This window comes from Phyllobates terribilis, unplaced genomic scaffold (assembly GCF_046119375.1).
Source record: "Phyllobates terribilis strain yellow unplaced genomic scaffold, ASM4611937v1 Scaffold_9__5_contigs__length_417890890, whole genome shotgun sequence".
NCBI lineage: Eukaryota > Metazoa > Chordata > Amphibia > Anura > Dendrobatidae > Phyllobates > Phyllobates terribilis.
This window is the reverse complement of record NW_027362769.1, coordinates 35,033,288-35,046,771: the sequence shown is the minus strand read 5'-3', so window position 1 is coordinate 35,046,771 and position 13,484 is coordinate 35,033,288. Positions and strand designations below refer to the sequence as shown.

The following is a 13,484-nucleotide window of genomic DNA, read 5'->3' as shown; positions in this document are numbered from 1 at the left end:
GTCATGGAAATTGAGGAGTCGGTGGTTTGGCTTACCGACTCCACAGCCCTGTTAAGAAGTGTTGTCAGTGCAATTCTGTGTCAGTGCAGACAACTCTTTGTAATATCCCACACTTAGCCCTGGTAAAATAAAAAAGCCTATACTCACCTCCCGTGCTGGCACCATTCCAGAGTTGTAGGTACTTGTGATCCTGGAGCACACATGTTGTTGAGACACGTGAGTCCGGTGCCTAATCAGCACTGGCGTCACTGTCCCCGCATCCAGACAAGTTGAACATGAAGAGGAAGTCAGAGATCAGCTGCAGCCCAGACTTCCTCTTCATGTTCAATTCGTTCGAAGGCGGGACAGTGACGCCAGCGCTGATTGTGTGCCTGGCTCACGTGTCACAACAACTACACGTGGGCCCCAATATCGCAAGTGCCGACACAGCTGGAACAGCGCCAGCACAGGAGGTGAGTATAGGCTTTTTTATTTTAATCGGGGCCGAACATTTAGATCAAGAAAGGGTTGTCCTAGTAGTGGACAAAACATTTAAAGCGCACCTGTCAGCAGGATTGTGCTCAGTGAACTACACACACTGTCAGGTGGGCGACATTACACTGATTAATATACCACCTTGGTTGATGAAATCCGTCCTGTGGTTCTTGTGAAATCTTTACTTTCAGTTTGGAGATAATGATATGCTCGTGCTTCGGGGCGGCCTGTGGGGTGGGCTCTATCTGGTGCTCTGCTTACATATTCATCTGTATGCTCTTATGACAGATCACTGTGCCATCACTGACCTGCCTTCTATTTTACCTAACCCCACACTACTAGACACATTATGTAAAATAGGAGGCAAGTCAGTGAAGGCACAGTGATCTGTCATAAGAGCACACAGATGAATAAGTAAGCGGCGCACCAGATAGAGCGCCCCCCACAGGCCACCCTGAGCACGAGCATATCATTATCTTTAAACTGAAAGTAAAGATTACACAAGAACCACAGGACGGATTTCATCAACCAAGGTGGTATATTAATCAGTGTAATGTCGCCCACCTGACAGTGTGTGTAGTTCACTGAGCACAATCCTGCTGAATTGAGGCCTAAATATTTCTTCTCTTCTTCCTCACAGCCTCAAGAAGATGTGGCAGGATGTTCTGCTGATGTTGTTTCCAATACACTTTCCTATACAGGCAGGTTTCCTGGCGGAAAAATTCATGTCAATAAATGCTTTAATTAAATCAACAAAATAGTTGTGGCATTTTGTGTTTTTTTGTGCATGTTTTTCTAATTCAATTGATTCAAAAGTAAAATCTGAGGTTTTTTTCACCCCCCAAGCAGAAATGCCAGGAAAATGTCATGTTGCTTTTTGGTCCACAGTGAAAAAACAGTGTGTGGTTTGTCATGTGGATTTCAGACGAAAATCTGCTTCAAAATCCACATGAATAAACTGTAGTCACAAATCCAACTTGAAGCCGCAGAACAAACGCATTTCCATTGATACACCAGGGTGTGATCACACGGGGATTGCATGCGGATATATAAACATCGAAACCCGCTACAAAAGCGGAATATATAAGCCAAAAATCTCTACAAAGCAAGACTGGAAACCGCCAGAAGAAACGCAACAGACGTAAGAATTGCGGCTATAAAGCGAACAGTACAGTGCGGCCAATGTGCATGAGGTTATTACTACCACAGCACACAAAGCCCACACCTGCTGCACACCGGTGGTCGCCAACCTGTCACACTAGCTGTGCTAAACTACTACTCCTAGCACACCTGCACAGAGGCTGGGCGTTATATTACTTCACTACAGCACGCATGCGCGCCTCTAGCTGCTGACCAGGAGGTCCCTGGGAGAACCTTCTATCCAGCGTCGCTACTCGATGGTTCTCCCCACTGCAGGAAGTAGAGATGTGCGACCCCGGAAAGAAATGGAAAGCTGGGAAAGTAGCAGAAGAGAGGCCTGGATGCTCGGTGCGGCGGGAACGGCACAAGTTTCACTACTGAGGGTGAGAACTGGGCGGAGACTAATGTGGAGGGGTCAGAAGCAGGTCCTCCCCCTGCACTCACTGTGCTAGTCTGGGCACTACAGAGCACGCTAGGGGGGAGTTATCAGAAGGAGGTCCTCCTGTCCTGGAGTCTGAGACTCTGCGGAGTTGTCAGCAGCAGGTCCTCCTCCCCTGTACTCAGGATTATAGATAGTCTGAACAGTGCAGAGAACTCTAGTTCTGATGACTCCATGCCAGACTCCTCTGTGCTGGTGGAGACTGAGAGGAGTTGTCAGTTGTCAGAAGGAAATCCCCTACAGTCAGTATTATAGTCTGGACCTATATTGTAGTGTATGGAGGTTGTCATAAGCAGGTCCTCCTCCTCCTCTCACTATTCTAGCCCGTACACTACAGAGCAGGCTAGGGTGGAGTGATAAGGAGATCCTCCTCCTCTCACTATTCTAGCCCGTACACTACAGAGCAGGCTAGGGTGGAGTGATTATAAGGAGATCCTCCTCCTCCTCCTCCTCCTCCTCCTCCTCCTCCTCCTCCTCCTCCTCCTCCTCCTCTCACTATTCCAGCCCGTACACTACAGAGCAGGCTAGGGTGGAGTGATTATAAGGAGATCCTCCTCCTCTCACTATTCCAGCCCATACACTACAGAGCAGGCTAGGGTGGAGTGATTATAAGGAGATCCTCCTCCTCTCACTATTCCAGCCCATACACTACAGAGCAGGCTAGGGTGGAGTGATTATAAGGAGATCCTCCTCCTCTCACTATTCCAGCCCATACACTACAGAGCAGGCTAGGGTGGAGTGATTATAAGGAGATCCTCCTCCTCTCACTATTCCAGCCCATACACTACAGAGCAGGCTAGGGTGGAGTGATTATAAGGAGATCCTCCTCCTCCTCTCACTATTCCAACCCGTACACTACAGAGCAGGCTAGGGTGGAGCGATTATAAGGAGATCCTCCTCCTCTCACTATTCCAACCCGTACACTACAGAGCAGGCTAGGGTGGAGTGATTATAAGGAGATCCTCCTCCTCTCACTATTCCAACCCGTACACTACAGAGCAGGCTAGGGTGGAGTGATTATAAGGAGATCCTCCTCCTCTCACTATTCCAGCCCATACACTACAGAGCAGGCTAGGGTGGAGTGATTATAAGGAGATCCTCCTCCTCTCACTATTCCAGCCCATACACTACAGAGCAGGCTAGGGTGGAGTGATAAGGAGATCCTCCTCCTCCTCTCACTATTCCAGCCCATACACTACAGAGCAGGCTAGGGTGGAGTGATAAGGAGATCCTCCTCCTCCTCTCACTATTCCAGCCCGTACACTACAGAGCAGGCTAGGGTGGAGTGATTATAAGGAGATCCTCCTCCTCTCATTATTCCAGCCCGTACACTACAGAGCAGGCTAGGGTGGAGCGATTAGAATGACTTGTGCCTGATTTTGAGTTGATTTATGAAATTAATGCTATAAAAATGTTGCTAATAAAAATATAAATTTATAATAAACATTTATAAAAATGAAATCTATTTGAAGTGTTCCAAGTTTTAATCCCGGCCAGTGTTGTAGACTACTGGTGTCAAAGGGAGGACCCCCTAACAACTCCTGTCTAGTGGGCAGTGCAGAGCAGACTAGAATGGATGGGGGGGGGGGGGGTAGAGTGTGATATTGGTATTTATAGAATTATTACAAAAAAATTAAACATTGATGTGTTAGAAGCTTGTCACCAGGTTTTTGCTCTCCTCCATCTGAGAGCAGCATGATGTAGGGGCAGAGACCATGATTCCAGTAATGTTACTTACTGGGCTGCTTCTTTTAGTTTTTATTTAAAGGGAATCTGTCACCCCCTGGGACATTTCAGACCGCTAATATGGGCATACAGGTGATAGAAATGTGAATATATACTTACCTGAATGGCCCATATTAGCGGTCTGGTTGCTGTGTAATAGCTTTTTTATTAAATTATTACTGCTAAGCTTCACGTCACCGGGGCACCAAGAAATGCCCGCCTACTAGCCCTATTTCCATACTCACCCCACCTCCCCTGCACAGGGTCCTGTGACGTGCAGTTCCCGGCCTGTGCTGTTTCCTCTGTACGGACGGTGCTCTTCTCCCTGCCGTCAGTGTAGTGTAGTGTTGTGGAGCTATAAACATTTAGAAATAATATTTGAGGCGTTGAAAGCTTAAATGGAGCCCGTCTTTGGTTCATGCAGTCTGATCTGTGGACAGCACGGTGTAGATTTAGGAGAAGCTAAGCGGAATAATACATAGCTTTGTTGGAAAAGATTCAGTGAACCTTGCATTTTAAACATTGAAATCTGTGGTGTTCATACGCATACGTGTCCAGTGGGCGGCCCTACTATTGATTGACAGTGATCTCTGTGTATACAGTTGTACAGAGAAGACCGTCAATCAGGTGTTTTACAGCTGTACATTTCAGAATATCAGTGTGCCCGAGCTAAAAATAATAAACCCACCTGTTTCTCACCCTCCCCAGGTCCAGTGCTGTCTCCTCTCTGCGTCACTGCTCCAGTGATTGTTTACAGAGTGCAGTGTTCTTGTCATGATCACAGAACACATGACCGCTGCGGTTGTTGGGCTCAAGGGCCGCGTCAAGGTAAATGGCTCGAGCCGCTAAGCCTAGTGATTAGCTGCAGTAGTAGTTGTGATGTCACCACTGCAGCCTATAAACTATAACTGGAGTAATGATGGAGACACAGTCCTGGGGGAATTGAGTAACAGCTGATTTTATTCACTTTAGCATGGGTACACTGGTAAAGTGGAAAAAGAAAAAAAATAGGTGGAAACGCCTTTTTGAAGTGGTCTAATTTTGTAAGAGACTTTACAATGAGCCGGCAATTTCTAGCTGAACAAGGTTAGTGTACTGGTCACTTCTCCTAAGGCGCTCTTGTACAAGTACGCACTAAAAGCATCTATAAGGCTTCACCTGTCTCAGGCCAAGAGTGTCCATTTGGACTCAGTCTTGCTGGTATGCGTCAGAATATCTTGCAGAAAAAAAAGTTATGGAAAAGTGTAGTAGCGTATATCAGCTTCTTACTGTGAAAGGAGAGGTCTTTAGTGGCAGTGAGTGACAACAGCACCACCCCCTGATGACTGTTCATTCAAGGGTAGTAATAAAAGTTGTGGGTCGGCACAGGTGTCACTCACCCTGCTTCTATTGCCGCACCCTGATGACTGAACTATTTTTATTCAATTACTCTTAACATTGTATCAGTTAAAAACAAATGGATCTCTGAAATAAAGTCTGTCTTCTGTGTGTCATCTGTTTTATGCGGATCCTCATAGATTTTAATGGCAGAGTCTGATCCACTAAAGGGATGAGCATAGACATTCTCTGAGTCTCATGGACCAGAGACAGTCATTTTTAAAATGAATGCATGCATGGCTCAATGAAAGTCTATGTGTCAGTGTGCTGTCTGCGAAAACAATGGACAGCACTAGAACATGTCACACGGATGTGTTAATGTAGCATTAAAGTGGTATTCCAGGTTTGTAACATTGATAATCAAACCTTAGGATAAGGCCTCTTGCAGTTGTTCGTGAAATTCAGACCGAACATGGACTGTTAGTGGGTCTCTTGACCAAAACACCACAGCCTTATAGGTCTATATTAGGCTGTCAAGGTCTGGAGAGCCTTTGCCAGGCCGTGCATTGCAGTTCGTTCTTGGACCGAGTTTCATAGACGTCTGCATAAGCTCTGAACCTTTTTCAGATTGGCCTGCTCCAGTGGTGTCGCCATGGCCCCTTGAACTGTACTGCTTTGTACAGTGTGTAGTGACCATGTGGGGTTATTACAGCTCCGCTCGGCACTGTGTGTAGTGGCCCTGCAGCGATATTACAGTTCAGCACAATGTTCCCCAGCTCCTGTAGATTGGTGGTGAAGATCCTCCGCACGGATAGTAAAAGCTCCTGCTTGGCTTCAGATGCAGGCAAAGCTGATCTATGTGATTCGGATGTAGAACTGTCCGTAGTCATGTATGTGTAGTGACCGCATTAGCTCCTTTTCATGCCCACTGGCACCCTGGGGCATCCGGCTATGAGGCACTCGGGTAAGGTTGTATTGCAGTTATGACTATGATTACTGGAGGTGTGCGCAGGGTAATACATTTGTCACATTTTCATCTTGAGACTTATGAAGGACTAACCGTTATGGTTATAGTAGTAACTAGCTATTACGTCCGTTCTACGCCCGGGTGGCGAGCATTTTTATTGGTATATGGTCCCCCATCCTGTTATGTGCTTACCTCACACCCAATCCTGATATGCATGGAACCCCTCACCCCCAATCCTGGTACGCATGGCACCTCTCACCACCAATCCTGGTATGCATGGTATCCCCCTCATCCCTCATTCCTGGTATGCATGGTATCCCCCCTCATTCCTGGTATCCATGGTATCCCCCTCATCCCCAATTCCTGGTATGCATGGTATCCCCCTCATCCCCCATTCCTGGTATGCATGGTATCCCCCTCATCCCCCATTCCTGGTATGCATGGTATCCCCCTCATCCCCCAATCCTGGTATGCATGGTATCCCCCATTCCTGGTATGCATGGTATCCCCCTCATCCCCCATTCCTGGTATGCATGGTATCCCCCTAATCCCCCCATTCCTGGTATGCATGGTATCCCACCTCATACCCCAATCCCGGTATGCATGGTACCCCCCATTTCTGGTATGCATGGTATCCCCCTCATCCCCCATTCCTGGTATGCATGCTATCCCCTCTCATCCCCCATTCCTGGTATGCATGGTACCTCTCATCCCCCAATCCTGGTATGCATGGTACTCCTCTGCACACATACAAAAAAAAATAAAAACTTATACTCCCCTTTCTTCCCTGTGCTCCAGCGCTGCTGTGTCCTGTTCTGCCGGAGGCCGGGGGAGGAATACGGCGCCGGAATACGGCGCGTTGTCCAGCTCCATTTTGCTGAAGACACACTGCAAATGTGTCTTCAGTAAAATGGCGCCGGATAGCGCTATGCGCATGCGCCGATTCCGACGCCTTCACTCCGCCCCCGATCTCCGGCCAGAAGAGAGGCGCCGCGGCAACTCTCTTCCCGGTCAGGTAACTATATAAGTATGTCGCCGGAGATCGCGGTATGAACGCATACCGTGATCTCCGGTGCCATACACTCCTCTTACCTGTAACGGCTCCATGCGTTCTTCTGTCTGGAGCCAGACTGCGCGTTGCGCATGCGCAGTCCATAGAGGCTTCAGACAGAGGGACGCTTGGCCGGTTATATTATAGATACCTTAATTGACTAACCAGAAAAATAATTGAAAGTAATGTTCTCTAGTTAGCCTGTTGGTATCATTGTGGCAATAATTTTGTATTTTTTTGAGAGTAAAGTATTTAAAGGAGACTTTCTCTCTATGCAATTGCACATTGTGACGTGAGTGGGGCAGGTGACATCATGTCTACCTATACCGCCGAAAGTGGCATGATATCGCCTGCTCTACTCGTGTCACAGTGCAGAGATGTGCCGAGGGACAAATCCTCTGGCAGCACTTGAGTCAGATTCATCATTTACAGGTGTCTTGTGGTGTTTGATGTTTTTGCGTCCGCTTCTTCAAATTGGTGCACATGGTTCATGAATTTGGCACAAAATAAAAAAAAAAATTGCTCTTCATTTTTGTATTTTCTGTCATGTAAATATGGGGTTAATCTGCAGTGTAATAGCGTTCCCACACAGTGCGGCGGCCGCATATTGATGAGCGGGTTGTCAGTCAGTGCCGGTATGTGGTTACAGCCGCCACTCCCTGTGCAGTGAGCGGTGACTGAAGCCGTGTTGGCCGCACCCCTATGAGTGAGAGCGAGGCAGCCGGGGAAATAAAGTTCATTTCTTCCCGGCAATGGGACTCTGTGTGGCAGCTGCAGTTTGTCAGAACGCTATTAACCTGCAGATTAACCCCATATCTGCAGGTTAATAACATTTTTTACATGACAGGTTCACTTTAATCTATTTTGTGACTATTGGTAAAAGCTGCACATTTTCATAAAGGTCTCAAAAATTGCATTAAAATAACTGTTGTACATACAATCGCTCTGGGGGGTTGGGAGAGGGGAAATGTGCCAAGTTTTGTGACTTTTTTAAAAAGTCGCATTTGGTGAATGCATCTGGAAATTCTAAACACCACAAGGGCAAACATAAGTTCTTAGCTTCACTGTGACTTTTTGTAGCACTACTGATTTGATTTTAACTATTAAATGGCAAATGTAGTCCACCCAATTACCGTATTTTTCAGATTATAAGACGCACGTAGGTTTTAGAGGAGGAAAATAGAATAAAAATTTAAGCAAAAAAATGTGGTCATGATGCACTGTTAAGGGGGAGGGGGTCTGCTGTCTGCTACTGACAATGTTATAGGGGTAATGACCCTCATCCTGGTATGCATGGCACCCTTCAGCCCTCAATCCTGGTATGCATGGCACCCTTCGGCCCTCAATCCTGGTATGCATGGCACCCTTCGGCCCTCAATCCTGGTATGCATGGCACCCCTCGGCCCTCAATCCTGGTATGCATGGCACCCCTCGGCCCTCAATGCATAATACATACCACGATTCATGATGCACAGATACCGCAGAGAAATATATAGTACAATGCAAAGATTTCACTTCTTACATTACATGAGTGATATCTATTGTAAATTCCACAATAGCTCAGAAACCAGCGAATCGCTCCACACAGAATACTGGCCCCCATATAAGGCCCCCATACGGAATACTGGCCCCCATACGGAATACTGGCCCCCATATAAGGCCCCATACGGAATACTGGCCCCCATATAAGGCCCCATAAGGAATACTGGCCCCCATATAAGGCCCCATAAGGAATACTGGCCCCCATATAAGGCCCCATAAGGAATACTGGCCCCCATATAAGGCCCCATAAGGAATACTGGCCCCCATATAAGGCCCCATACGGAATACTGGCCCCCATATAAGGCTCCATACGGAATACTTGGCCCCCATATAAGGCTCCATAGGGAATACTGGCCTCCTTATAAGGCTCCATAGGGAATACTGGCCCCCATATAAGGCTCCATACAGAATACTGGTCCCCTTATAAAGCTCCATACAGGATACTGGCCCACATATAACGTTCTATACAGGATACTGGTCCCCTTATAAAGCTCCATACAGGATACTGGCCCCCATATAACGCTCCATACAGGATACTGGCCCCCATATAACGCTCCATATAGGATATTGGTCCCCTTATAACGCTCCATACAAGCTACTGGCCCCCATATAATGCTGCATGCAGGCTGTTACCCCCCACATAATGCCCCATACAGGCTGCCCCCCCCCCTTATAATGCTCCATGCAGGCTGTTCCCCCCACATAATGCACTATGCAGGCTGTCCCCCCCCCCCCCCTTATAATGCCCCATGCAGGCTGTTCTCCACCTTTATAATGCCCCATGCAGGCTGTTCTCCACCTTATAATGCCCCATGCAGGATGCCACCCCCCTCTCTTTATAATGCCCCATGCAGGATGTCACCCCTCTCTCTTTATAATGCCCCATGCAGGATCTCACCCCTCTCTCTTTATAATGCCCTATGCAGGATGTCACCCCTCTCTCTTTATAATGCCCCATGCAGGATGTCACCCCTCTCTCTTTATAATGCCCCATGCAGGATGTCACCCCCCTCTCTTTATAATGCCCCATGCAGGATGTCACCCCCCCTCTCTTTATAATGCCCCATGCAGGATGTCACCCCCCCTCTCTTTATAATGCCCCATGCAGGATGTCACCCCCCCCTCTTTATAATGCCCCATGCAGGATGTCACCCCCCCTCTCTTTATAATGCCCCATGCAGGATGTCACCCCCCCTCTCTTTATAATGCCCCATGCAGGATGTCACCCCCCCCCCTCTCTTTATAATGCCCCATGCAGGATGTCCCCCCCCCCCCCTCTCTTTATAATGCCCCATGCATGATGTCACCCCCCCCCTCTCTTTATAATGCCCCATGCAGGATGTCACCCCCCCCCTCTCTTTATAATGCCCCATGCAGGATGTCATCCTCCCCTCTCTTTATAATGCCCCATGCAGGATGTCACCCCCCCTCTCTTTATAATGCCCCATGCAGGATGTCACCCCCCTCTATTTATAATGCCCCATGCAGGATGTACCCCCCCTCTTTATAAGGCCCCATGCAGGATGTCACCCCCTCTCTCTATAATGCCCCATGCAGGATGTCACCCCCCATATTATGCCCCATGCCTGCATACATTAAAGAAAAAAAAATCAAATACTCACCTCCCTCCTCCTCACCTGCTGCTCGGGTCCGGACTCCAGCGTTGCCGGCTTCGTCCCGCTCTGCGCTTCCTGTGACGGCTCAGGGGAGCGCGCGGTGGAAAGACGTCACCGCGCCCTCTGACCTGAGACGTCACAGGGAGCGCAGAGCAGGAAGACAGCGGATCTGCGGAGGCACGGGGAGAGGTAAGTATCCGGCTGCTGGGGCCCTGAGCAAGCGGTGGAGAAGGGTGGGCGCTGGCACCGCTCTCCTCCGCCCACAGCCCAGCGGGGTGCGCGACCGCCAGTGGGCCCCCCTGCCTGCTCAGGGCCCCGGCACTTGCCCGGGTGCTGACACCGGCCCTGCATAGTATACATGTATATTCAGACTATAAGACGCACCCCCCGCTTTCCTCCCAAATTTTGGAGGAAAAAAGTGTGTCTTATAGTCCAAAAAATACGGTACATACAACTCAATGTATTGCTTTAGAATGCCGCTGTAGCTAAATAGTTAAAATTAATCCGTGACACTACAAAAAGTTGCAGTGTAGCCTAGGCCTAACAAACCAAAAGGGCAAACAAATAACACCGGCTTTAAAAAAGACACAAAATAACAATTATGCACAAATGAGAAACAGGTGAAAAACACACAACTGGATAAAAAAAGCCGCAAATTCAGTAATGAATCAGGCTTGTAGTTTTTTGGCTAACATAGTACCAGAAAACTTTTTTGTGGTGGCTTCCAAAATGCAGCTGAACGGCCACCTCTGATTGTAGGGGCAGCAGGCATAGAGAGGGGATGGGTAAGGCGCAGCCATTTCTCATGAAAATAATGAAGCCGCATATATTTATATCTCGCTGGCAGTGGTTCTATTTTAAGGCTCAAGTTCTTTAATTGTATGGTATTTTTATGCTCCTGTATTTCTAGTGTTTCTTTCTGGCAGTTTCTAACTTTATGCTCAAAATAAAAAATAAAACCAAAATAAATTATACCAATAGTGTGTTGTTTGTTTATTTTCCAGAAAAAAAAAATGAAATAGTCTTTTCTTACATGGCTGTCGGCCAAGAAACACAGCTGTTTAATGTCTTGGTTCCTGTGTCAGGAGATGTGCAATGAGACACTTGATCCAACAGGAGTAGTAACTGCGCATACAATGGTGGTTGCTCCGGATGTAGAGAGCGGTGGGAGGAGAGGCACCTTCTGGGCATGTGTATTGAAGTAGAGGCCAGCAGGGTTATTTTATTGAGGCGTGCTTGATGATAAATGCTTTCTTTTGTAGGACTATTCTTCCAGCTGTGATCTTCCCGATTCATTTTTTGTACGAGTTATCAAGGGATTATGAGTGACTTTTAGGCATGACATTCTATAGCAATCCAAATCCTGAACACATCTTTGGGGTTCTCGTACACATTGAAGGGAATCTGTCAGTAGGATCATCCCTCCAAAGCCCTCTATATGGGCATGCAGATCATAGGAAGCTGAATAAAATTATACCTTAATATTTGTGATCCAATGTCTTATTCCAGAGAAATCCACATTTTCCGTATATATAAATAACCTTGTCCAGGCTCTGCCTAGTATGTTGTCGGAAGATAACTCTGCCCCCAGAGAGTATTATACATGAAGGGAGAGTTACCAGTGTGAGACAAGTAACTAACACCTAACAGGAGAAATGAAATTTGTCTTCATGCAAGCATATTTTTTGCTTCTCTCTGATCTATTGTAACAATATTACACCATCTGCCTGTGAGATTGAAGCTGAGAGGAATCTGCAGATGTGTCAGGTATAATCACACACAGCTCTGCAGTGAGATCAGGAGAGAAGAGAGCGGCCATTACACATCACACTGGTAACTCCCCCTTCATGTATAATAATCTCTATAGGAGGAGTTATCTTCCAGGCAGCGTCCTCCCCAGAGCCTGGAAGAGGTCATTTATATAAAGTGATAAAAGATGATTTCTCAGCAACAAGACATCCGATATCAGACATACAGGGAGGACTTTTTTCGGCAGTCTATAACCTGTACTCCCATATTAATAGTTTTGATAGGTCAAATATGGTGACAGATTCCCTTTTAAAGGTATTCTCCAGTTGTATGAAAGCTTGTCTATAATAATTATAAACCGTGATTTGAAGGGTTAGTCCCATTTCATAAAACAGGAAAAGACAGGTAAACCTTATTAAAATAAGCAAGTTTACAATTGACTTTCTTTTTTTATTGCTCCGTCCCCTTGCCATCTGATGTATTCAGTTTTATTGTTTACAGCTTGTTGCCAGGGAGATCTTAGATCGGTGGCCGAACGTGCTCTGTCTACATTCAGTTTGGCCAGGATCTCAGGAGCATTAGCTCCTCACTCCAGCTTCCTCTCCATTGCCCGTTTCTTTCTACAATGATGTTGCAGTAGACCAGAAAGAGGTCTTCATACATTTCTCTGTACAACTTGCTTCCCAAGTCTTCGCCAGCTCCCACTGCCACCACCTTCCAACTCTGTCAGTGAGTCTGCAGAGCTCTTGTAAGGCTATGTTCACATGTCCAGTAATTATTTCCATTTTAGGATAATAAAAACGGAAATAAATTGATTACAGGATTCATTCAATTAAATGGGGACGGAAATGTTCTAAAATATCTTGACTGTGTTGTCATGATCCCAATGTATCTGATGCTACAGAAGCAGACGAGGCTATCTCATTTAGCAACATTGAAGCACACACCAGAGAATCTGGTACTGGGTTAATAGTGGCCAAGTTTTGCGTTTACTTTATTCCTGCTGCTCCACTGAGTATTGTAAGTCTATGTTTTTCACACTAGGCATTTTTTCATTGTTTTTTTTTCTGCAGCAAAACCTGATCTCTTGGCAGGAAAGAAGCTGTGTCAAAAATGCAGGTTTTGGTGCGTTTTTCAGCACAGAAGCATGAACACATGTCACCAATGCAAGACATATGTGAAACCATATTAACGAGAATTACAAATGTAACAATGGGGGGAGGGGAATTATTCAGGAATAGTTTACCTAAGACACTGGCAGTCCATTGAGTTTGTAGGAAACTATTTATATTCACACTATGGTCTGCCATTGAGTTGCTCAGAGATTCTTCAATTTCACACTTCACACCTCCGTGGGCCACAGGTATTGTTCAATCTCACACCAAGGTGATGAGCAAATGTTTACACTTCTACACATAACTAATTTAATTAAATTGTCTTAATCCAAACTACCATCTCAGGTGA

The 13,484-nt window shown here is 46.6% G+C and overlaps 1 protein-coding gene across 2 annotated transcripts in view; it reads left to right on the top strand.

Annotated features, from left to right (window-relative positions):
* The first annotated feature begins 1,804 nt into the window (after positions 1-1,804).
* The window catches only part of ZDBF2 (zinc finger DBF-type containing 2), a 49,173-nt gene continuing 37,493 nt past the window's right edge, over positions 1,805-13,484 (top strand). The window contains exon 1 of one of the 2 annotated variants that reach the window (XM_073646386.1): positions 1,805-1,997. The gene's annotated coding sequence lies outside the window, so the exon portion shown is untranslated. The remainder of the gene's footprint in view (positions 1,998-13,484) is intronic. The other variant, XM_073646385.1, reaches the window with a different exon arrangement.